General features: G+C 43.2%; 1 protein-coding gene across 14 annotated transcripts in view; it reads left to right on the top strand.

Annotated features, from left to right (window-relative positions):
• BICD1 (BICD cargo adaptor 1) overlaps positions 1-27,268 on the top strand; it is a 255,883-nt gene that overhangs the window by 111,766 nt on the left and 116,849 nt on the right. The window lies entirely within an intron of this gene.

Genomic DNA, 27,268 nt, shown 5'->3' on the forward strand with positions numbered 1-27,268 from the left:
CACTTCTCATAAATACCTGTTTTTTGTGTTCTCTTCTGTTCAGATGATTTCCTCTCTTCCTCTCACTTTCTGTTTCCTCACTCAGATTATTTTCGGTTGGCTATGCCTAGCCAGAGCTACCACTGCTTAGTTGTTCACTCTACTGTACAGGGGTCATGAGTTTGGTCATGTTTTGAAAGTTGGGATTAGGGAGGAAACAAACTGGCTAGCTAAGGTTACAGACTCCAGAGAATACATGTCTTCAGATTTCCTAGTCTTACCATTTTCTTAATAGAATAATGACACACTGAATAAAGTGTAATAATTGGAGGTAACTACGCATCTCAGGTGCTTGTAGGCCTTTGGCCTGAGGAATAAACGTATCTCACATTACCCTCATATCCAGAAGAGTCCTGTTGCTTACATAGCTCATTGCTCCTCTCTTTCCAGGCATGCACATCTCACTGAGATTAATATCATAGGTCCTATGTGTCAGTAGGGAGTCAAGAACTGAGGTGCTGTTCTACTTTAAGTGACTGTGGACTTTGTCCCGTGCTCCACTACTGACACTAAGGCTTTGCCTACACTTGCAAGTGAAAGACAAAACTTTTGTCTTTCAGAGGTGTTAAAAAAGCACACACACCACAAAAGACAAAAGTTTTGCTGATGACAAGCGCCAGTATGAACAGTGCTTTGTCAACAGGAGCGCTTGCCTGCCGACAATGCTAACGCTGCTCGTTGGGGGTGGGAGTTTTTTTGTCGGCAGGAGCACTGTCTCCTACTGACAAACAGTCGCTACGCTGCACAACTCTTAGCGGCACAGCTGTAACGGCACAGTTGTGTCGCTAAAAGCTGCATAGTGTAGACATAGTCTAAATAGACTAGACAGAATCATGTTCCAATACATAGAAACAGGTAGGAGAAATGCCTGCCACGTTTTTGGGAGCTAGACAACAGCAAAGAACTGATAAGTGCTAATGTAGTCATTACTGGCTGCTCTTGCCTGATTGCTCAGTTTTCAGAAAGCTGTTTAGTACATACTCTCCCAATCTGTGCCATGTTCAGCCAGTTATTTGCAGCATTATTGTAGCCAGGTTGGTCCCAGAATATGAGGGAGACAAGATGGATGAAGTAATATCTTCTATTAAACCAACTTCTGTGGGGGAAGAGACAAGGTTTCGATCTACACAGAGCTCTTCTTCTGATCTGGGAAAGGAAATCCCTTTTTGCAAAACAATCACTCCATATCTGGCCCCTCAGGCCTCATCCTCAAAGGAAACCTGCACAACACCTTCAAATGACAAGTTTGGAAGTTTAAATTCATAACTTTGCTAGACACTGAAAATCATGGATTCAGACATACTGGCTTTACGTGGGCATGTCTACACATAAACTGCTACAGTGGCACAGTGAAGATACAAACTACGCCGATGGGAGAATCCCTCCTGTTGGTGTAGGTATTCCACCTACCTGAGATGCTAGGTTGATGGGAGAATTTTCCCATCAACCTACTGCTGTCTACACCTGGGGTTAGGTCAGTTTAACTGCATTGCTGAGAGCTATGGATTTTTCACCCCCCTAACTGACATAATTATACCAACCTAATTTCCTAGTGTAGACCAGACCTCTTTCTTTACAACAGTCTGTAACCTACCAACCCTTATTTGTCCCCAAACTGCAGAGGTGTTAATGGCCCACTTCGTTTTGAAGTTACCACATGTGTTAACACCTATGTTTAACAATCTGTTCTACTTTGTATTTAGCTGTGACACTCTGATTACCTTTCCCACACCCGAAGAAGAGCTCTGTATAGCTTGAAAGCTTGTCTCTTTCAACAACAGAAGTTGGTCCTATAAAAGATATTACCTTACCCACCTTGTCTCTCTAATATTCAACCAGTATGTTTAATAATCCATTTACAAAGAGAAATTGGAGAAGAACATGGTCTTGTGCTGTATGAGTTAGAGAAACAAGCAAATATTAAGTCCAAAATCTTTTTTTTTTTAAGAGGGGCTGTTGTTTGTTAATTAAATTGTTTATTAAAATACTTAATAAAAAATCATAAAGTACAAATTAAATTTAACCTCCCCATGTTTTAAAAAAAAACATTTTTTAACCACTCCTCCACAATGCTGGAGATAGTAATTTTTGTGAGTGCATCATAACCCCACAGTATTCTGGTCTGGACTCAGTTGATCCTCTTTGGTGTGGAAAACAGATTGTTGGAGTCTCCCAGTGCAGGCCCTGTTATAGGTACCATGTTGCTAAGTTGCTTGAGGAAAGTGCACCTCCAACCCCCATCTGTGTTGGGAACTCTCTTCTGATTGGGTTCTGCTTCTTATTCTGGTCATGTGTTTCAGAATCAGGATGCTGATCATGTACTGTAGGAGTGTCTGGTCAGCAGTTTTCCAACAGGGCAGAAATATCTGAATCCCTGCAAGGATATTTTGAACAATCAGGACATATTTGAAAGCCGATGGTTCTTATGAGCTCTGTGAATTGAGTAATCCCAGAGTTTAAAAAAACATGAATTATTCCAACGATGTGCCATACTACAGTCTGTCAAGCTGTTTGAGCTGGATTTTCCTCATTATAAAAGGGGGGCGGGGATGGGGGCTGTCAGGGCTTTCTCTGTGAGGCCTGTGGGACTCTGGAACTTGTCCCACCCATTCTTGTGTGTGTGTCTGTCTCTTTCATGTACACACAGAAATAGGTTCAAATTGGTGCAAAAGACACCTGTCTGAGAGGGCTGAGGGTATGTGTCCCACAACAATGAAAGGTGGAAAGGAGTGTCTGGAGGTCTCTGACTGGCTGAGTTCCTATTGAAATTATTACATTAATGCTGCTGAGACTTCATTGTATTATTAATGATGTGTTGTGAGGTCTAGAACCTCGGCTAGGCATCCTAAAATTATTATTTTAAATCCAAATAAATAAATAAATTAATTAAATAAATGTTTTCAAAAGTAAGCCCGTCCTTTGTCCTCCCCACCCAAGGCCTCTGGCTTGTGACATTCAAAATTTGTAGTCCTAGAGTTTAAGGCCATAAGGGACCATCAGATCATCACATCTGACCTCGTGTATATTACAGGCCAGCAAGACTGCCCATCACCCATACACTAAAGCCAACTACCAACATTGATTAGAGCCTCTTAAAGTCTTTCAGTAATCTGAACCAGAGACCATATTCCGTTTTCATTAACTAAGTTTATAGTCATGAGGAACATTTTTCAGTAATCAGTGGCAAAGTTCAGATATATTATGGGAATGGTTGCTGGCCTGTGTGTCTATAGAAATCAATATGGTTAACAGCTTATTTAACCTTTTATGTAGCTGCATATGAACTGGTGAAAGGTGAAAATAAAGCCAAAAGTGTCACAATGTAACAGGATCTTTTTACAATATAATCTTCTGTCACTTTTGCTGCGAATTTTGCTATATTTTAAATATTTTTGGTTTTTATGGGGGAGATTTGCAAAGGCACAAATGGCAGTTAGGAGCCTAGTTTTGACATTTGTGCCACTGAAAATCTCCCCCTAGAATAGAATAAGGGGGCTCAGTGCTTTATAGTCCAGCAAGAAGATGAGGTCTCTGACCTGAGGAGCTTACAGCCCTACTTTAGGCTAATTCCATATAAACAATATGTGACCAGACTTAAAATCCGGAGCAGGAAGCTCTTGCAAGGGGGCCAGCTGTGGAAGGACTCTACATGTATGGGAACCGTAAATCTGATCCGAGCACAGCTGACAGGATGTAGAAAAGCATGAAGTTAAGAGTGGGAAACCGTATCGAGGGGGGCGGTTATGAGATCAAGCTGGGCATAACCAAGATCTTGAGTTTGGACGTAGGAGGAAAAGAGCAGAGATATAGGCAGAGTTGGAGCTGTGCAAAGCTTAAAAAGGTAGGCTGAGGAGTTCGAACATGATGCAGATAAATCCCTTTTTTAGTCTCCAAACACGTTCACTGATAAGTTTTAAGGGCTGCCATTCATTCCTACCTCTCTTTAACCTATGGAAGAGGAACTTCAGATGAAACCTGGCAGACAAAGGGGTGAAACCATATTCTATGTCACTGGAAACCTCTGCATAGCTGTTAGGACTGCAGAAAGGTACAGCCATCACAGACCATGGCTGCGTGCAATCCAGTAGATAAAATACATGAACATCAAGGCTTTGGTGATGGGAATGTTAAGGAGCTTAACCATCAGCATACACCTGGTTTCCAGAGGGCATGGGGAAATAAGTAGCAGTGAAAGGGTGGATGGGGAGAAGAGAACAGGGTACACACTCCCCACAGACCTCTATCTTACACTAAGATTGGGCTGAGAGAGAAGTTTTAGGGTCAAGTCCTGACCCTACTGAAGTCAATAGCAAAACTCCCATTTACTTCATTGGCATCAGGATTTCCCTTTTAATACCAAAAGGATATGGTGGATGAAACTTTGGACTATTTCTATTTCAAACCCATGCCAGACTTCACTGCTTCAGCAATTGAAATAGTTGTGCTGTGGATTCTTTCCAAGTATGAATAGCTACTACCACGACCTTAATCACTAGCTATTATAATTCCTTTTGTTCTGGGCCATTTAATGATGGAGAAATTTAACTGTGCATGAAATGGCCTTTTTGCTTCCAAAACTTGAGCAAGTTTTGTACCCAAATTGATTTTCATTCCAGAGACGTTGGAATGTTTGCATTTTTATACTAAAAAAAGGACCCTTTAAAAAATAAATAAAGGACCATTTCTGAATGAAAACAGCCCGTAATCAGTTAAAAAAGCCACAATTATTTATGGTTTCTCCTCCCCCCCACCCCCAAAAAACCCCAAACAAACGGAATATATTTGAAAATTTTAAATAAGATGTGAAATCCTCAAATATTGAGGTTTTAAAATTTTGTTTAGTGTTTTTTTTGCAGTAAAAACACAAATCAATTCAAAATTTTTATCACATTACCCTGGTTCCTGATTTTGTTGTCTCTCTGATGCTAGCTAGTGGCCATATTTTGAACCTGCTCAATCTACTGAAAAATAACTAAGTATTCTTGCCATGAAAGAGTAATTGTATTATCTCCTTACAAACACCTGTGTAGCTTTGTAAGAAAGGATCCACTTCTAGAGAGGTAGGAAGAAAAGACCTGAGAAGTGGTTAGCATGGCTTTCTAAACTGGCACCCACTTCACAATGTACTGTTGATAACTTTTATTTGAAAAGAAGCATAGAAGCTGGATGTCAGAGCGGCCCACGCAGATTGCTCTGAGGGTCTAGAACTGCCAAAGAAAAGAAGAATTGTTGAGGCACAGGTGGCAGCTGAACTAAAATTCATCTTTTCACTTTGCAAAGAGAGCACTCTTGTCACAATGAGTGATACGAAAACAGAAGTAGTAGCAGTGAGTAGCTCAGGCATGAGACAGGTTGTAGGATAAGTCATGTAAAATTGGCATCCGTGGTTTCCTGTCTGGTTGTTCCTCTAGTTAGGAAGTTTTTCATTATTGTATTCCTAACCGTAAGAAGAGTAGGACAATGGAACAGATGCCTAGGGAGGTCGTGGAAGCACCTTCACTGGTGGTTTTCAAAAGGAGGATGGATAGTCATCTGTCTTGGACGGTTTAGACACAACAAATCCTGCATCTTGGCAGAGGGTTAGACTAGATGGCCATTGCGGTCCCTTCTAACCCTATGGTTCTATGATGATACCATTGTTGCATGTTGAAATTTAATAACAATTCCAGATTGTCAAATAACAGGATCAAATGGAATTATTTAATCAGATTATCAATCAGAGATTAGTACAGTACTAAACAGACTACAGAAAGAATAGATACATTACCACCCTTGGCCTCTGCCATGTACATTGGCCATTATCACTACAAAAGGTTTTTTCCCCCACCGCTCTCCTGCTGGTAATAGCTGACCTTACCTGATCACTCTCGTTACAGTGTGTACGGTAACACCCATTGTTTCATGTTCTCTGTGTATATAAATCTCCCCACTGTATTTTCCACTGAATGCATCCAATGAAGTGAGCTGTAGCTCACGAAAGCTTATGCTCAAATAAATTTGTTAGTGTCTAAGGTGCCACAAGTCCTCCTTTTCTTTTTGCGGATACAGACTAACACGGCTGCTACTCTGAAACCTGTCTTTTTATAGGGCATGAGACAAAGAAACCCCTTTTTGGAAGGAAAATTACTTTCCTACGATTAATTTCACTTTGTGTTATGTTTTAACATTTTCATTTTACCTTTTAGAATTTCTATTATGGTATCTTTAAGTTACATGATCGGTAAACTAAAGGGAATTCTAATCTGGTCATTATTACTGACATTATTACAAACAGCATTTCCCACTGAGTTAATAACATCTTTTAATGGATTCCCATTTCATCATTTCAGAAAACATCTGCAATAACAATTGTTCCCTGTCAGTCACCCAATCCTTCTTATATTCCAGTAGACACTTTTAGTAGTTTGAGGGGGGTCTCTTTTTTGCACATCTGTTTTCCCATACACTTAGAGGCACCCGCAATAATGAAGTACGGTCCAATACTCAGTCATATGAAATTCCTAAATATAGGTCATTCACAGGTTATAAACCAACACTCTTGCCTTACTTTTCAAACACACTCTTTGCTAATACCATATGGATTTTGGGAGAATCGTTAATATGTGAATGAATTTAATATATAAAAAGGAGAAGAGGACTAAAAGGATTAATATTTACTCACACCACGTTTTTTTGTTGTCTAACACAGGCATGTGTGGGGAAACAATTCATAAGAGCTGTGATGGAGAGTATGTACCTGCACACATGGGGGAATACTGAGTTTCATTTAGGGATTTGCCTTGCCGTGAAGGGAGTGTATGAGCTGTCAGTCCTGGACAGGTGGGCCTTGTTAGGTTAAGCAGGCGTTTAAAAAGGCACTGTTTGTGCTATTGAGTACAAGGAAGAATGCACTCCGCCAGGGCCGAGGGGACCCTGCAACCTTCCAGGGCTCAGGGATTAACAGCATAGAGGGTGAGAGACTTGGTACTTAGTCTACTTTGGACTACTTTGCTGGTATAGTATCCCAGGGAGAGCCGGGGTGTGTGTGTGAGCGAGCTAGCCCCTACAGAGGATCTGAAATAGAACCCTTTTTAATACTTATTCCTGTACTGTGCGTTGCTGTGTGAACTCTGAAATCAGATGGACCCCATCAACCTGAATCAAAGGACCAGATTAATCTGGAGTCAAATGAATTATACTAGGGATGATTTACTATTTAAACAAATAAAGCAGCAGCCTAGGGTGGCTCATGGTTTAATGACTGTTAACTGGATGAATGATCTGAGAGCCTGAGATTTTTCTACTTTCTAGTTTATCTATAGCAAAATAAAAATTGTCTCTCTGCTTCTATAGGCACATCACATAAAAGCACCTTTAAACTGGATGAGATTTTTGAGGTCATGTTGGATTTGCTATAAATAGCTCAGTGCTGCAGTGGTAGGGTTTTATTATTTAGTTACTAGACATGATGGGAATATACCCAGATCTACATGGTGACCCATAAGCAGCAGATCGAGAACCTTTTCCTTCTACCGCCCAAGTCAGAGTAGTAAACCTGTAAAGCCCCAGGCACTTTTTGGGGCTATATAAAAGTAACAGTAATAACAAGGCCTCCAACACGTGTTCGCTGGCCATTCTGTTAGGTCTGTGTGGAGGGGGAGTTCCTGTTTGGTGATACCATTTGGCAAATCTACTCCTCAGCAGCCACAGCCCTGCCATGGAAGATCTGCCTTTAGAAATGTATCTTTAAAAGTGCCCTGTGCAAACTCCATTAAGACTCTGGTAGCTGGTGCCTTCTTTGGAAGTCCACCAGGTGGTTCTGATGTGTCCATGAGGTGCTGTTAACTTTGATCCTGGGAACATGTTTGGAATCCAGTCACCTGACTGTCTTTTCCTTTGCACCTTGTTGTGACATTCCGGGGTGCAATCCAGACCAATGAGGGACTGTGTCACAACCTACCCTGCAGCCTTGGGTGCCTCGCAATGCTTCACTGTTGTGGCTCCCAACCTGGGCTCCTCACAAACAGCCAAACAACATGCAGGTCACACCTTGAGTGTCTGTGTATAGCCACAGTCCTGATTCAGCGATTCTGACCCCGATACTCCGTCACTAAACACCAGCCCCACTCTGGTTTACAGCAGCCTTGGCTACTGCATTCAGGGTGATCCCAACATATTCCCAGTCCTGAATTTCCCCTCCGAAAAATGTTTGTTCTGCACTGTTCAGCTCTCTCCTGGACAGTCCAGACATTTTAAGTCTGTCCCTGTCAGGGAACAATATACAACAATGTGCTCCTTTTAAATGGAGTTACCACACAGCCCAGTTTAACCACAACCCTGGGTTAATTTTGACTAAAAAACTAAAACAAGTGTATTTAGCAAAAGAAGATAGGATTTTAAGTGAGTACAAGCACAGGCAATAAAGTCACAAATAGTTACAAGAGAAATAGAGATAAAACACTTCCTGATACTAAAACTTTACAAACTTGGCTTGGTTCAAGATTAAATTCTTACCACATGCTCCCAACAGCATTACTGACTGATCTTCAGGTCAGGATCCCTCCCAAAGTCAAAGAGCTGGATTCTTTTGTCATCTTTGATTCAAGAGAGATGGATAGGGAGAGAGAACTTGGGGTGTTTTTGCCCCTCACTCTTATAGTTCAGTTACCCTTTAAAATGCATCTTCCTGAGAGTGACCCGTAGATAAAGTTCTTTCTAGCTGAAAGCAAGGAGACATGGAGTCTGGTAGGGAGGAGGCTTTTTGCTGCTGTTTGCTGAGTTGCAGACCTATTTATTCCTGCCCCCTTTCCTTGCCAAAGAATGGCCACTTGATAGGTTATGGCCCATCAGCTTTGATGACATCTGGCTGTGGCATCAGTTTGTCCTTTGTCTTTGAGGAACAGGTTTACCTACTTCCCAGACTTGTCTAGGAAACACACTTCTGTCATGATTTCAGCTTATGTTAATAACTGTACATATAATGTTGTTATATACGTTTGACCAGAATATAATTGACCAGCAAGTTATTAGTTTTCAAAGATTATTACAGTAGTGTGCAGGGTGTGACTATAAGGGCACATCTGTCACACTTGTGTAGTCACCTACATCGATGCAAAGTGAGCACAAAGTAGATGTAAATCCTTCTGATTTGATAGCATTGTAGCTCGCTTAGCACTCATTTTACACTTGTGTAATGACTATATGAGATGCATGGCAATGGAAAATTAGGCCCCAGATATCTAAACGGATGAGATTCTGATCCATGTCTGCAAGTGGTCTAGAGGGGGAAAAAGCAGCAATTAAGCAAATTGAAGAGTAATAGATTTGGCTGCACAAAGCAATAGAGGTACAAAATTGTAGTGAGCTTGTGGAATGGTGTTTGCTAGCACTGACCCAGATTGAATAGAAATATTTTCCTGTGCCTCATTTTGCATGTAATGATCTTTATATTTATTGGGTCACTTTCTCTGTCCTTTGTATCCACTTTTCCTGTCTTCGGTGTGTCTTCCAGAAAACACCAAATAGGAAACTTTAGCATTCTTTGTACCACTGACCCAGAGAACTAAGTGATGTTCTCTGGGTCAGTGCTTTGGTAACCCTGCTAGGTCTTTTCTCATACTATAAAAGGGTACTGATATGCTACAATATGACATTACCTGTCCGTCATAGGAACAGCTGTGAGTTTGGGGGAGAACTTTCCTGAGTCTGGTTATGTCAATTGGCTTGAACTTGTGCTGAATACACTTATTAAGCAGTAGATCAGTTGAAGAATTGCAAGGCAGCCATTCATCCCCACCCACTTATTATGCATCATTGTACAGTTCCCCTGCCATTCTAAATTTCCATGCTTTCTCCCAATGATTCATTCAGCCCTTATATCTGAAACCAAATGAGGGCCATATTGCATTAATTTTAACATTTGTTGAAACACAGTTCATAATATCATGACTGTTCATAATCTGATCATACATTCAAAAAAGACAATCTCACTGATTAAATGTGATTTTAACATCGTTTTTTTCAGAGCAATTTTCACACATCCAGTTTGTCGTCGTCGTACTCGAACAGGCATCCACATTTGAACAAAAACATTTGTCGGTTGGTCTTGTTTCCTGTTGATGAATCTGGGACTGGGACTTTGGACACACATTTCTGATCTGACACATAAGTGACACACTTTTCCTTTGGCAACATTCAGGCATTTAGCTCTGCCACAAATAAAAAGACTTAAACAATGGACAGAGGGGAGGTCAAGCAAGGGTTAGGCAGAATGATGGATCATTGCTAAGAGGACACTGCATAATTTACAGCATGTACGTTACTTTAATCTCTCATATTCCCTGTTTTTCTTAGCAGAAAGGGTCTTTTAACATTGTAAACGCCAAATGAAACAAGTGCACTTTCAACAGTGCTTTTTACTTTCTATGAAGTGATAAATCAAAGCAAGAGCCAGGAGCAGGATAAATCAATGGAGGTACCTACTGAAACTACTGGGAAATGATTAGCCTCCTAGTTTTATTCTGTTTGTACCATGGTAGCATCTAGAACCCCAGCTGACATCAGTGCTTCTTGCTGTTGGGTACTGTATGAACATGTAATGAGAGACAGTTCCTGCCCTGAAGAGCTTACAGTCTAGACAGACAAGGCAAAGGTTGGGAAGGGAAGTAAAGACACAGAGAGGTGAAGTGACTTGGCCAAGGTCACCCAGGAGGTTAGTGCCAGAATCAGGAATAGAACCGGGGTCCCCTGAGTTCCAGTCCAGTGCTCTATTCACTGGACCATGCTGCCACTAAACCCTAAAAGTCTTCTTATGTGATCCCTATGATTAATATTATTAATTATTATTATTATTATTGGGAATTTTTTTTCTAATACGTAACAATTGAGTGACCAGTCCTTGTTTATAGATGAGGGCGAGCCCCAGTGGGAAACATCTGTGCTGATTCAGTCTTATATAGTTATTGTTGGCTAAAAATAACTTAGGCCAGCTGAAGGCTTTTCAGAAAGTGATGGACTAAGTCAATTGTTGGCATTGTTCGTATATGCTATTAAATCCTGAGTGGCCAGTTTTACGAATCTTTGCAAAGGGATCTGGATTCTTCAGGAGCAGTGGGCCATGTTCTGTGCTGACTCTCACCCAATGACTTCAGGGGCTTGCACAGGGGTAAATCAGAAAAGAAATTTACCTCCTGTGTCTGACAGTTTGAGGCTTCAGTCTGCTTCAGTTTGTTTTGGGTTCAGATGTTTAATAATGATATGAGATGTCAAGTAACAGGCTCAATGGGCATTTATGTAAATGGAGATTATTAGTCAAAGATTAATACAGCACAGTGAAGAATACAGAAAGAGAGTTTTGATACATTACCCACCTGAGCTGAAGACTGGAGAAGTGACTTGATTCACTCATAACTTACTCCCCAAAACACTTCTCTTATGTACTGTTCAAGACAAAGAAATTTCTTTCCTACAATTGAGCATAGTATAGGTTCTGTCCCAGATATCTCACATCCAAAGTTACCCCTAGTGCTGTATGGGGGAATCATTATGTAGTGAGCCTTATCAAAAGAAGCATCTTGCATGTGGAGCCAGGAAGGCAAGTCAGCAACACCAATCTTTACGGTTTTCAGCAACAAGTAAAGTGTTTACTGCTACTTAAAAAGTCTCTAGTATCTTTTTTTTAAAAATGTTATCATAGTAGGTTGGCAACAGTTATGACAAATAAGCCATGATTACAGAAACCATCAATGACAAAAGTGATTCTTCCTGACATAAACATCAATCAATGGTTCTTTATTTCATTAATCACAGAACACATCCGATAACAAACATTCCCTGTCAATCACCAGTGGTCCCTCTCTAGATGTCTGGGGTACACCCACACTGCAACAAAAAAAATCCATGGCACTGGTCACAGAGCCCTGGTCAGTTGACACAGGCTTGCAGGGCTCAGGCTGTGGGACTAAACACTGTAGTGTATACTCTGGGCTTGGGCTGGAGCCTTGGCTCTGGGACTCTCCCACATTGTGGGGTCTGGGAGCCGTGGCTCCAGCCCAAGTCCAAACATCTACACAACAATTTTTAGCCCTGTAGCCTGAGCCCCATATGCCCGAGTCAGTTGGCCTAGGACAGCTGCAGCCATGCTGCAGAGCTTTTATTGCAGTATAGACAAAATTGCTACAAGTCAGCGGGATCAAAGCAAGGGAGTACGTGCATTCCATTATTGATTTAAATACATTCCATCATAAGTTTTCTGCCTTGGGTGGGGTGTGTGAGAATGAGAGAGAGAGAGACAATAGCAGAGCTCATAAAGTTGAAGTATTCCTGGTAGTCAAAAGTCACATGCCACAGTGGACAAACCAACATGGATCTGTCTCCTTGGAACTGCAGGTTATATTGTGGCTCCGACTTGCTTAACATTTGATTACTGACTGACTTTCTCATGTTCACCAAGAATGGGCATATCCGTGCCCACCTTCTCAATCTACTGGCTCTGTCAGCTGCTCTTGGTTCAGTCTCTCTAGGGGTCCTAGCTTTCTCCTAAGTGGCCCCCTTCAATTCATCTACAGCTTCTCAAGCTTATTTGATCATGCCCCACTTCTTTGTGTCTGGAGTAGTTTACCCCACCCCACCCCACAAATACATATATCGATATATGCGGCCGTGCTTCACTTCAGTCAGTTTCAGCTTCTTTGTTTTTTCACTTCAGTTGGGTTGTTTTTTTTTCTGTTGCACGAATGAGCCAACAATCTGTTGTAATAAGAAAAAAAGCAAAACTGCGATTGTGGGCCATGCTTACAATTAAATGTGAGCACCACGTTGTAGCAAATGGATTATCATACAGATGGCAATGACTCTGGTGTAATGCTCTGCAAGCTAACGCAAATCTGTCAAAATGCACAGCACCATCTAGAGACAAATGCACAGCGCCATGTGAGGACCTGATATGTCTGGAGGAATCAGCGTTGGTAGTTATTCATTGCTGTGGGTAAAATGTGGTCAGCCTGGTTGCTTGTATGTAGGGATGACTCTCCTCTTTCTTCTGTCCGTGCTCGGTATGGGGTGTATAAACCCTCTTACAGGCTCCCTAACCAATTCAGGATCATGTTCATATTGCCTTCTTTGTTGTAAGGCACACAGTGGACATTCTGATGATGAGTCAAATATGTGCAGGATTTTCTGTATGGCACTGTATGAAATGTAATATGGTTTCCTGTGGAAGACATTTTGTTGGGGGGGAAAAAACCACTTCACTTTTGTATTTGTAATGGCTAACAGCACAGAACTGATTGTAACGTAAGGCCCCACAGGTTTAGAGGTTCATTATGAGTTCACTTAGCAAAACCAAAAGCTTTATGATCTCTTTGAGGCAGAGACCATCTTTTCATTATGTGCTTATCACAACATCGCCCTGATTGGTGCTACCACAATACAAATAATAAATGGCAAGGAAAATATCAGTGACTCAGGTTAGAGCATTTGCCGTTTCCTTATTTATTAAACAAATGCCAAATCTCGTCTTATCCTTATGTATGGTGGGGGGTGGTGGTGTGTCACACTGTGATTGCAAACTGGATGTTAAGATCGAAGAGGAATCTCTTCAAGTGCTGAGGAGCAGCATGTTCAAGGTGTTATAAAGTTGGTTTTAGTTAATAATGTGCGATCAGCCAGACTCTAAGTTGCCACAAGTACTCCTGTTCTTTTTGCAGACTCAACCAGTTTGCTGATCCAAGATAAATCAGTACAATACAAAGAGGTTATATATTACCAACTCTGGGGACCTGTCTTGCAATGTCAGTCCTGAAATCATGGGCTTACTTCTGCTCATTTTATACTACCCTTGTTTATACACAACAAATGGAGATGCCCCAAACTCCACTATATATGCACCAACCTTTAATCTTTTCTCAGAGCTGTGAGTAGGCATTTTAGCACGTGGGACGAGGAAGCCTATTTGTATCTCCTACCAGAGGCAATGCATGGAGGGGGGCATGCAGGGTCGCATGCCCCCTCTCAAATTTTTTGGTTGCACCCGGCCGTCCGCCCCCACAACCCAGACAATCTGAGTGGGCCACTGAGGTGAATTGGGTTGGAGGTGGTGCTCCCTCTCTGAGCCCTGCTGTGCAGGTGCAGCCGAGCCCCACTGGGCGTTGCTGGCCCCTCACTATCAATACTCCCATGTTGCCTCTGCCCCCTACTGTGTTTTTGTTGTCATTTCTCTGCCCCATTTTTCTGTCCCCATGGCTTTGCGCCCTGGGCAGCTGCCTTGCTCACCCCACCCTGGTTACAGCCCTGTCTTTTCTGATCTGGTTCCATAAATATGTTGCAAAACACAGAGACCAAGCAGACCCCAGCACAGATATCTGTACCTGGTAGTCTGCACATATTTCACAAGCTTCAACAGGGCATACGTTTTATTCTCTGACAGACTTGTCAAATAAAGAACAGAGCTATACCTACACGCAACAGAGATTGCAATAGTTTAGCTTCTTAGTAGATTTTCAAAATGCATTTCATAGCTCTACTTACAGTTCTTGCTTTTACAACTTAAAATGGATACAAAGCATTTTAAAATGTATGCTAGATCTTATTTGGTTACTATTAGCTTCTTTCTTATGTAGTTGCACAACATACCTTATCCCATCACCTTTTTAGTTACAGTCATAAAACTATTTGCATACTTTAGTTAATGTCTCTATTTGTGAGAACTGGATTCACAGTTCTTAGTACACTTCCATGTCCTTAGTACAGTTCCACTCCTCGTATGGAAACCACCACTGCAACATCAGTACTATAGTTTTTCAGGCAATATTTTCCCACTTCACCTTTGGTCTAGCCCAGGGGTGGCCAACCTGTGGCTCCGAGCTGCATGCGGCTCTTCAGAGGTTAATATGCAGCTCCTTACCTAGGCACTGATTCTGGGGCTGGAGCGACAGGCGCTGATTGGTGGGGGCTGCCGGCAGGCTGGGGAGCAGATTGGGGGCTGCTGACGTATTACTGTGGCTCTTTGGCAATGTACATTGGTACATTCTGGCTCCTTCTCAGGCTCAGGTTGGCTACCCCTGCTCTAGCCATAGAGCATTATGGGACTCTGGTTCAGTTTTGCCAACAATGGTGACATGACCCCAGCAGGAAAAACATTGTCAGATGAAACCAGATTGAGCCCAAGCCTAACTCTGACCAGACTGAAGTGCAAGACTCACTTTTTGTAAAGTCTTTTGCTAGTAGTAATTTACTTACAAAAACAAAGGAGGAAGTGGAATCAAAACTCCTGATTAAAGCTATGTTTTAGTCATGGGTATTTTCAGTAAAAGTCATGGACAGGTCACGGACAGTAAACAAAAATTCATGACTTGTAGTGGCGACTAGTGGGGAGGGACACAGGGGGCCCCAGCCAAAGGGGGGCATGTGGCCTCACCACGTGATACCCCCCCATGACTTCTCCCCACCCTACCCCCAGCCCGGGGCTCCCACACTCTCCCCAGCCCGACCCTTCCCCGTCCCTACGTTACTTGGCGAAGAGGGGCTCTGTCCCACTGCGCTGCACAGCTGCACTGCGCCAGGTAGTGCCCCGCCAGGCAGCATGGCCGGAAGAGGAGAGGCTCTGTCCCCGCTGGCTGCTGGTCCCTTGCCCTCCTCCCCCCCGGCATTTGGGGAGGGTCATGTGACCCTCTGGGTCCCTCCCACCCACTGCCCTTGACGGCCTGTGACTTGTCCATGACTTTTACTATGTACCCTTAGCTAAAACTTGGGCCGGGGTTGCTTGGGGAGGGAGAGGGGGGGCGTCTGGGGGCATCGTGGGTGCTGGAAGGGGTGGCCCAGAACCCTGCTGGTGCTGGGGAGTGTGGGGGGTGGCCCACAGGCCAGGGGTGTGGCAATGCATGGCCTAGGACCCCCGCTGGGGGAGGGTAGTGGGGCACGGTGGCACGTGATCCAGGACACAGCTGGTGGGGGGGGGGTTGGCAGGGCTGGCGGGCTCCCTACCTGGCTCTGACTGGCATGCCCCGGCAGCTCCTTTGGGGAGGGAAGGCCAGGGGCGCTCCGTGGAGTCCGTGCGCTTCTTCCGCCACAAGTGCCGGCTCTGCAGCTCCCATTGGCTAGGAACCGCAGCCAACAGGAACTGCAGGGGTGGCACCTGCAGTTGCAGGTGGTGCGCAGAGCCCCCTGATCTCTTCACGTAGGAGCTGCAGGGGCATGCCAGTGAGAGCTGGGGTCCCCTCCCCTAGGTGATCTGTGACCTCCATGACAGACGCGCAGTCTTACTCATGATACCGTTGAGAGGCAGCGCGAGTGGCGGGCGGGTCTAGCCATCCCCAGTACACACCTAGTGTCTCTGATGAGAATGCACTCAGGAGAGTCTAACTCCTCCTGCCTCTCAAACTGCCATGTCCTCATTCTGTTAGCGTGCTAGCTCGCTCAGAGTTAGTGCAAGTGTCTGTCCTCGAGTTGGGAAACACTTGTCCAGCTTGAAGGGTAGACCTATCCTTAAGCACATTCTTGTCCACCTTGCTGTATAGAGTCCTAAAAGTTTAAGGCATACCCTCAAGTTAATTTCTCCTGTGTTTTTGTTTTTGTTTGGTGTTTTTTTGTACTCCATGTCATATACTCAGGCAGAACTCCTGATTGAATTCAATGGGACCTTCATCTCTGAAAACAAAAGGCTGCTATGCAAATCAGGAGTCATCCTTTGCATGGCAATGTGGTGCCATTGCTTGGTACCATCCTCCACAGGGTAGTCTCTCATGCAATTCCCTCGTCTCACTGAAAACCCGAAACTCATTACCAATTTGGCACTTCAGTGAAATTGCTAATAAGTTCTTGGCTTTCATCATGAAGTCTAATTGTGCCTTCCGTGTCATCCCCTTTTCTCAAGGGGAAAAATGCCAGAGGAAGATGGCACAAAGGTGAATAGTGTGAGAAACTCAAGGATTCCATTCCAGTGTCTCTTTTTACTTTATTGCTGTGTATGAGGCAAGCTGTTTATTTTTAGTTGTTCTCAATAACCAGTGCTAGTCAGCATCCAGGAAGAGGGCACCAAGTCAATCAGAGGTCAGACAGTGTTATCACCCTTTCATTGTGATGGTCAAATCCACTTTTAAGCTTCAGGATTGAGGTAAATGCACTTTTGCTGGCAAATGCTTTAGATGTGTACGTGCAGATGATCATACAAAATTACAACTTGGCAGCTTCTGTAACTAATTCTTTCAAAACACAACGTGGGTCGAACTGGGTATTGATACAGTTTTTCTTTACTGTGGTGTTTTCTTTATACACAGCCCCCTTTCTTTGTACAGCAGCGCTTCACCCAAATGTGTCCTGGAAAACACCACAGTAGATACCTTTTTAAATGTCAAGGGAACATACTCAGAATGCCTATGTTTATGCTGGCTGTAGAATTGCATTTAAATAATTACCATGGAATGACAATGTCAGCATCACAGAGAGAGAGGTTTAACTACAGCACACTTCCCAGTAGTGTTGCGGAGTTGGTGGTGAGAATGGGATATCAGAATTCTAATGCTAGCTATATTCCTGTGAGTTATGGAGTTGTGCTACACTTCTGTCTCCTGCACAATAACTCACAGACTGTTAGCTGGTCACATTCTCATGAGAGAGATGGTAACAAGATGAGGAACTATCCTGTAGTTTGAGCAAAATCTGTATAGCAAAATAAATGTATTTAAATTAGGGGTTTTTTGGGTTAAAATTTCAAGAGCTAAGTTCTGATCAGGGCAGGAAAAGTGGTGTCACCTCTCCCAAAATTGGCGCACACATGTGCTTCAAAAGTAGTAAGAAAACAGGAAGGTAAACATGAGAATAAATAAAAATATACAAGAGGATTGCTTGGCCCGCCTCTGGTTTTGAAGTACCCAGTGCAATTTCCTGCACTGAACTGAGGAAAAAAATTGAAGATGAGATCAGTCTTTTGGCTAACCCTGTGTGAGCACCCAGGCCCTCCCAATTCATCCTGACTTGACTCAATCCACAGAAAATGCCTAGTTAAAAGGGCAGGCTTTGCAATGTAGCCAGAAGTGAACAAACAGAAGTTACAGTCAGAGTGAAGAATCAGATGTGCAGGTCCTTTTGCAAGGGCTTAGGATATGGCTCCAGAACTGAGGTTCCAGTCAAGGAGACACCTTAGCATGTGCCTAAATTTAAGCATATGGATAATCTCACTATAGCACATAGGACGTTAGCACACAGGTAGTCTCCTTAACTATACAGTTAGGGTATGTCTGCACTTTTGAGCTGCGTAAGTGATTCCCAGGTCGAGGAGAGACACTCGCGCCATCTCTCATTGTGCTAGCACAATAAAAATAAAATGAAACCCCAACAGCATGAGCAGCTGGTGGGGCTAGCCACCCCAAATACACACTTCGTGTCTTAAGGGAGTCTAGCCCCTCCTGCCACTCAAGCTACCATGGCTACATTCTATTTTTAATGGGTTAGCTCGCTCAGAGCTAGCATGAGTGTCTCTCCTCGAGCTGGGAATCCCTTGTCCAGCTTGAAGGATAGACATATCCTTAGTCATATTCTTGTCTACCTTGCTGAATGGAGGCCTAAAAGCTTAAGGGATACCCTCAATTTGATTTCTCCTGTGTTTATTTTTGGTAATTATTATGATAAACATTTTCCTGTGCAACCATTCCAGTCAAACAGGTATGGAATAAAGATTCTGACTGTTCAAAAAGGTTGATATAGATTTCCCTGATTAGCTTGAAATTGCCTTTGGTCCACACTGTATTGTAAATCTGAGAAACAACTGCGGATTGGGTTTGTTTGTTTATTTATTTGGGGGAAACTATAGGTAGAGCCCAGCTGTCGCCGGTCACACTCGTGTGTTCAAGCGGTGCGCACGGCCCGGGACAGGAGTCCCTTCCAAGCAGCCATCTGTCTCCCCTGTCTGGGGCTGTGCACGCCGCTTGAACACACGAGCGTGACCAGGGACAGCTGCTGGTGAGCTTGGTGCCAGACCAAGTGGGCAGGGCTGGAGGCGGGGCTGTGGGTGGTACAGCTGTGTCAGAGGAGTGCTGGCACAGGGCGCTGGCTCCTGGGAGCGGCTGCCCCACGTGCTGCTCCTTTCGCCGCTGCGGTGCCCGGTACAGCCCTGCATCTCCACAGATACCGATTTATATCTGTGGATATAAATTTGTATCTGCACAGGGCTCTAACTATAGGGCTCAGGTCTTTGTTCATATTCTGCCTTGTCCCCCTCCCATCCCCAAGTATAAAAGCTATATTCCTCATAAAGCAGATTGTCTGTCCAAATCACTAGCTGCATTTCTGTCCATTCTTTTGACATGTTTGGTATACTGGTTCTTCACACCTCATTTTGCATTTTTATGCCTTATAAATATTTTAGGAAGTTCATAGGAAGGAAACTGTGATATGTAAGTGCAATTGTTTTCAAACTTAAGATTAAGTACATAAGAGCTGGCATACAGCATGGTCCATCTTGCCCAGTATCCTGTCTCCAACAGTGGCCCATATCAGAGCTTCAGGGGGAGTGTACAGAACAGGGCTATTATGGAGTAATTCACCCTGGTATTGCCTGATCTATAGATTGTGCATTAATTATATTGATTACTGCAGAATTCCCAGTTAACGTTTGGTAGGTTCTTGTCCCAAAATCAGGCCTAAGTGTTATTAAAATTAAAGTTTAGTCAGGAACCCCAATGTGCACGGTTGCATCATTCACACTTGGGAAAGGCTATCTGTATTTGTAATAGTTTTATTAAGCCACATAGCAACGTTACAAACACTCCAGTCCAGCAAGGTAGATAGAGATAATGCAGAACGTGCATCTGGGCATCCATTTGCAAAAGCACCCGAAGTGCTAGTCGTCGTCCTCATCCTCACCAATCCCATCTCCATCATCCTCAGTGGTTGGCATCCTGGCATCTCCCAAAAGTGACATGTCCCAAGGGACACAGGCTGGGATACAGTTTTCATAATGTGTTACGCTGACGCCACTTTGCCTAATTCATATTCAGTAGGGGCGTCATCCCCTTCTCCTTGTCTGTATTTCTTCACCTTACTGATGTTGGAGTGCCATTCTCCCATAGGTTCTAGGCCTTGTACCTCAAGCTTCTTGGCATATATGTCAATTAGTTACCATGGCATTCTTGTGGTCAGGCATCAGCTGATGTTCCTGATTTAAAATATCCCACGCTGGTATAAACTGGCATCTTGTGGTTACCTATCAGCAGGTTAGTCATCACAGCATTCTGTCTTGTGATGTCTTATGATCTCTAGGGTTACTCCTGGCTTAGCTGCTTATGCTAAGGCTTTTGGGCCAGATGCCTTGTTTAGCTAAGCTATTGTCTTGGAGGCTCATAGCCTTAACTTATGGCTATGCCCTACCTAGGAAATACCTAGACCTATAGGCTACACCTGTCTTAGTTCTGGATACTAAACCCATCATTTATAACTTTTTAGAATTTTCCATTCTTCCCTCCGTTCCCTTTTAAAGATAATGAGTTACTCTTCCTCCCAAAGCGGCTATATAATTTCTTTCTCCTCAATCTGTTATGAGAGATGGAGTTGCTCATCACAGTGGTAATTCTAGTTAAAAATAAATCATCCTATACATTTTAAATGACTCTGAATTTTAAATTACTGTAGAGTTTAAAAATACCATTCAATTATTCTCTGTTTGAAGTTATTTTTATTAACTTCTTCTCCAAGGGAAAAACAAAAATGACAGTGAATGTTTTGAAGTGTTAAATGTAAAAGGTTTCAGACCAATGGGGAGAAGAAAAGCACCATTGAGAAACCCATTTGGATTTGGAAACAAGAAATAATGAAACAACAATGGTGGTACTCCTGTTTATGAAATCCTTCTCCATTTAGAACGTTATCAATAGCAATACATTTGCCTTGTTTCCCTGTCAGATGTAATCGAGGGCAGCCACATCACCTGCCTCCTTCTGAATTCAGCTTGTGAATTGCATGAGTGCACCAAGGGCTAGACTACTGGAATTCAGTGAATACTATTACCTAGATTCACACTGCAGCAATTAGAAGACAATAATGAACCAACTAGCAACTTTGCTTAAGAGGCATTTTTTCCTGTAGTTTGTTTAATCTGTTTTGTGTATGTGTGCGTGAGCACACTCACATACAAACACACTTTTTTTTTCTTCCCAAGGAAGAGGCAGTAAGACAGATGTATATGCTACAGATTGAAGCCCTTCTGAGTTTCCCTAGTATAGCATCTATACATGAAACTAAGAAATGTAAAAGATACCAATCCTTTACCTATTCATAGTAGCCAGTGATCCAGCCCTTGTAACTGGCATGTCTGAAGGAGAATGTGCCTTAACCATCTCCTTAACATTTTAAAGGCAGGATGGTTAGTAAAACAACATTCTTTAACTAACTACAAAGTACTTGTTTTCATGGGGAGTGAATTAATTATGATTCTGTTGTCATCACTGGTATCATTTCAATTATAAAACATCATACTAATTTAAAATGATTTCAGGGGTGTTCTTTCCATCAGGGAATTGAAAGCGAAGATCGGATTTTCATTGTTCAAGAATTATTAAAGCTGTGTATATCAAATCATACAGCACTGACCTCTTCCCAAGGAACAGCAAGCAAGCCCCAGGGTTAGTGAAAAACAGAGAAGGCTCAGCCCTTATTTCTTGCTGGATCACTTTCACTTAAGACGCAGTAAAAACACAATGGTTCCTACAACACTGAATAGCCTGAACATCCAAAAATATTTGGCTTCTGTTGAGTCCGAACTAGAATTGATCGGGCAAGCAAGAAAAAAATGAACAGATTTGCCCAGTCTTTAGGCTTAAAATCTTCCTTCACAATGTATTAGTGTTGTTTCTTTGTTCTTTTTAATCTCCAGGGTGAACATCAATCCCTTTTGTAAATATTTGCACAAAAGGAGATTGGAATATATATATTTTTTCCTTTTTTTGCAAGAAGAGTTATTGCAACAGCAAATCCTGCTGTACCGCACAGCTTGTCCCTCACTTATGAAAATTATTTATATTACAATTTCAATGTCTGTTTTGTCGCATGACCTCTGGGAGACAACCATGATACTTTGAACATGATGTGGTGGTGTTACTCATGAGAAGATAATCACAGCGGAATTTTGCTGCAGTTGTGAACTTCACACATCCTCAGCCACTGAGACATTGTATTTAGATGGATGGACTGTGTGTCAGAGTGTGTGTGGACAGATAATGTGTGTATAAAGGACTGATCCAAAGCTCACTGGCATCAGTAGGAGTATTTCCACTGAGTGCAGTGAATTTTCCATCACGCCCTTTATATAATTATGTATATAATATGTAGGTTTTTATGACGTGACAGCAGAGGCAACTGGTTGGGGGTGGCAAACATCCTAAAATCGACCACTAAGAAGTACATCCCACGTGGTCACCGCAAGGTTTTCACCCCCTGCTGGACAAAAGAATCAGAATCTCTCTTGAGGGAATATGAAAAGAGCGGCAACCCAGATAAAGCCACTGTGCTGCTTGAGTCCTTGAATTCGGTGCACCTGGAAAGGTGGACAGAGACCACTGAAAGCCTTGATTTCACCCATTCAGGCCATAAGGCATGGGCTCTTTTGCTGCAACTTGGAGGATCCCTGCCAGTAACGCAACGCTCAGCAAAGGTGACAGCAAATGCTGTTGCCTCTCATCTTCTTTCTAACAGCAAGACACCGACAGACAAGATTACATGCCAGGAGGTCCAGCGGGAACTCTGCAGAAACCTTCAACGATGCTCGGAGGAATCTCCTGTGACGTTGCACTCTTTTTGATTTTATAAAAATATGCTAATGAGTGTGAATATAATGTAACTGGAATATGCTTCATGCAAAAGGTCTCTTGTAAAGTATCATTCCACAGCTTATAATCTACTGAGTGTGGTGGTCATCCCATTTGTATAAATGTATCATTCTTGTATCTGAAACTAGAAATATAAAATATAACTCTGAGGTCCTATTGTAGTTATGCAAAGTGTGGGCCATTAGTGGTGGTTTGGAATCTTAATGGCTCCCATTAACCAGGACAATTGACTGTAGATGGCTCCATTTTACTTGTAAGTCTTCCTGTATACCTGTGGGCTGGCAAGTGGGTAATGAAGTCTTACAGTGACATGTGATCATGTCACCTGAACTGGAATTCATCTTTAACCTGGTGCTTTTCCATTGAGAAGGAGGGGTGGGAACCCAGAGGGACAAAGGATTCCCGCCTTATGCAAAAGATATATAAGTGGGTGGAACAGAACAAATGGGGCAGCCATCATGAGAAATCCCCTAACTACCACCTGAGCTGGAACAAAGGGCTGTACCAGGGGAAGGGATTGTGCCAAGACTAGAAAGGCGTCCAGTCTGTGAAAGAAACTTATTGAAACATCTCTTGGCAGCAATGACTGGGGACCACGCTTTAAGGTACACCTTAATGGCCAGATCCCTGGCACAATCACAGACTTGATCTTTTCACTGATATTTTTCACCTTTACCTCCAGGTTTCATTCACCAACAGTAGGAATCAGCTCCACACTGTAAGCTTTCAGTTTTATCTGCTTTTTGTGAATTCTTGTCCCCCCCACCCCTGCCCCAAGTTTTTTTATACTCAACTCTGGTATAACATTGGCTTGTGCATCAGTGTCCAATTTAAAGTCACAAGGCTTCCAGTTGTTTCTAGTGTAATAGTCCAGTAATTAGATGCTGCTTCTTGCAAAATTCTTATGAAAAGTTCTTTGCTGTTGCTTGCACTGTTGTGATCCTCCTCTTTGTGCAGCAAATGTACACTTTGTTTCTTTAGGAGCACAGTCTCACAATCAGCCTGCTCTGCTTGGCTCAACTGCCGACTATTGTAGACATCCTGCACCTCATCCCCCAATTACATTTAGGAAGCTAGCTGCGTTTTGCTTGCTTGGATTCTCAATGGCTCTACTTGCTCACGTGTAAAGGCTGAACTGCTGCTCGAACCTCTTCCAGGTGTCTGCTGAATGAATGGAAAATTTAATTTCCCCTGGAGCCCTCAGTTGTTCCATTTTTACTTTTTTTTTTTTTTTTTTAAGTGTTCACACCACGTAATCTGACCACTTATATCCAACCCCACTCCTAGGGTGCTCTGTAGGGATCTGATGAAGGAGTCAGAAGCCAGTGTTTGAGGAAGATGTTTCTTTATTGACGTTAACACCCAGCTTGTAACAGCATGTCTAACTTGGAAGTAGAGCTGCTCCGATTTAACTGAACTCCTCAGGTTAAATCCAACAATTTATTAGAGCTGCCACGGAGAAAAGAGAGAGCAGAGTCACAGACTAGCTCTTAAAGAGACATGATCCTCACAGGTATCTCATGACATTCTGATTAAAAAATGACCACTTTACAATATCAACAAAGTACACATATTAGATGGATTAAGAAAGGGCTAAATGACAAAACTCAGAAAGTAGTTGTCAATGAGGAATCTTCCTCAAATGGGGGTGTTTCTAATGCAGTTCTGCAGGGATCGGTATTAGGCTCAATGCTCTTCAATATTTTCATCTATGATGTGGAAATAAATATAAAATCATTACTGAATAAAATTTGTAAATGATGATGACAGAGCAGCCACACAGGGCCATCTGAATCACTTGGTAAGCTGGGCTGATTCAAACAAAATATGTTTTAATACAGCCAGATTCTAGGAATAAGGGAGGCCATGCCTACAGCATGGGGACTGTATCTTGGAATGCAGTGACTTTGAAAAGGATTTAGGAGTCATAATGAAGAACCAGCTCAGCATGAGCTCCCAGTGTGATGCTCTGGATAATGAGTTCCTTGGATGTATAAACCGGGGAATAGCAAGGAAGAGTATAGAGGCTGATACCTCTGTATTCAGCATTGATAAGACCAACACTGTAATAGTTGTACTGGAAGAGTGGATACAGTTCTGTGCCCACATTTTAAAAATTGGCGAGGGTGCAGAAAAGAGCCACAAAAATTATATCAGTGCTGAAGAAAATGAGAGGCAGTGAGAGATGTAAGGAGCTCAATCTGTTTATCAAAAAGAAGTGTGAGAGATGACTTAATATAAATCCATGGTACGCCCAGACCTTGAATATTGTGTGCAGTTCTGGTCACCCCATCTCAAAACAGATATATTAGAATTGGAAAAGGAAAGGAGAAGGGTAACAAAAATGATTAAGAGCATGGGACAGCATTCATATGAGGAGAGATTAAGAAGACTGCCTGGGACTGTTCAGCTTTGAAAAGAGATGAAAAAGAGGGGATAGGATAGAGGTCTATAAAACCGTGACAGGTGTGGAGAAAGTAAATAAGGAAGTGTTATTTACCCCTTCACATAACACAAGAACCAGGGGTCACCCAATGAAATTAATAGGCAGCAGGTTTAAAACAAACAAAAGGAAATACTTCTTCATACAACTTCTTCAGTCAACCTGTGGGACTCATTGCAAGGGGATGTTGTGAAGGCAAAATCTATAACAGGGTTAAAAAAAGAACTAGATAATTTCATGGAGGGTAGGTCCATCAATGGCTATTAGCCAAGATGGTCAAGGAGGCAGCCCCAGTCTCTGTATGTCCCCAGCCTCTGATTGCCAGAAGCTGGGAATGGTTCACAAGGGATGGATTGCTTGATGATTGCGTGTTCTGTTTATTCCCTCGGAAGCACCTGGCATTGGCGGCTGTCTGAAGACAGGATACTGGGGTAGATTGAGCATTGGTCTGACTAAGTGTGATCGTTCTTCTGAACTGATAAGTACATAAGAACCTTCGGGGAAGAAAATACTGGGCACTAAAGGGTTTTTAATGTTGCGGAGAAAGACATAACCACCACCAATGGCTGGAAGGTGAAACCAGGCAGATTCCAGTTGGAAATAAGGCTCATATTTTTAACATATTTTTAACCATTGGAACTAAGTACCACAGCATATGGTGAATTCTCCATCTCTTGATGTCTTCAGTTCAAGACTGGATAGCTTTCTGGAAGTTATGCTTTCGTTATTCAGCTCAACACAGGGGTAACTGGGTGAAATTTAATGGTCTATGGTATACAGGTGATCAGACTAGATCTAGTGGTCCCTTCTTGCCTTAAACCAAGGGCATAGCTACGGGTGGGCCGCAGCCCACCCACCTAGCATCCAGGCCCATCCCTCAGCCCCGGCTTTGCTCTGGCCCCAGCACTAGCCCTGCCCAGAACCGGAGGATGCCGCACACCGGGTGCACACACCCGCAGCCCAACCGAAAGACGAGGGACAGCAGCGGCACAGCAACGGAGAGCCTGACTAGCGTGCCACACACGCTGCAGCAGGAGGAGGGTGGCCGACCCGCCTCCCCACCTGGCAGGGCGATCATCAAAAAATGTAGGCTTGCTGCCTTGGGGAGCCGGGCCCGGAGTGGGACAGTGCAACGGGGATGGGTGCCGGGAGCCATGCGAACTGGAGAGCGGCATCTTCTCCTGGAGCTGGGTGTATGTCTGGGGCCCCATGGGGCCCTGGCCAGAGTGCCCATCGGTCCCCGCAAGGCCAGCTGGACTGGAGGGGGTAGGTGGAGGCAGGCCCCCTGACCCCTCCCGCACCCCTGTCATTGCCTGGCTACCCGAAGTCAGGGCCCACCTAAATGTCCCATGCTAGCTACGCCACTGCCTTAAACTGTATGAATGAATCCATGAGAAGTGATAACTTTCCACTGGAACAGGGACAATTTAAAAATAATAAAACTGGGATCTATTGCTGCACAGAGGTTGCCAGCAGTGAGAGAGTTAAGGAGGCATTAGCAAGAAGACCACAATAGCCACAGGCTAGCATGGCTTTTCATTCCATGTATTTAATCACTTCTGTTTAATGATAACTTATGTCATACTCTGTAAGGTTCAACAACACGTCCCTCTTAGTTATGCCACTGGCTTAGTAGAAGCAGAACTGAACTCCTTTCTAGTCTTTTATGACTCAAAGGATCCAGTTTTTTTAAAGCTAGCATTGCAGTAGACAGAGGAACAAAGTGTATCTTCAGGCCCAACAGTGATGCCATTCCAGAGTGTGGTAATACGGGGAGTGAACGTTGTGAAGTACAATGAATGCATGTCACTTCCTTTACCTCAGAGGTGAGGAACCTTTTTTCTATCAGGGCCATTGACCCACAGAAAATATCAGTCGTGGGCCACACACAGCCCTGTGGCACGGGGCGGGCATGGAGGCTCAGGTGCAAAGGCTGGGGCTTCCCCTAGCTTCTGGGGTAGAGCCAGAAATGAGGGGTTCAGGGTGTGGGAGG

The sequence above is a fragment of the Natator depressus genome, chromosome 1 (genome assembly GCF_965152275.1).
Source record: "Natator depressus isolate rNatDep1 chromosome 1, rNatDep2.hap1, whole genome shotgun sequence".
Taxonomy (NCBI): Eukaryota; Metazoa; Chordata; order Testudines; family Cheloniidae; genus Natator; species Natator depressus.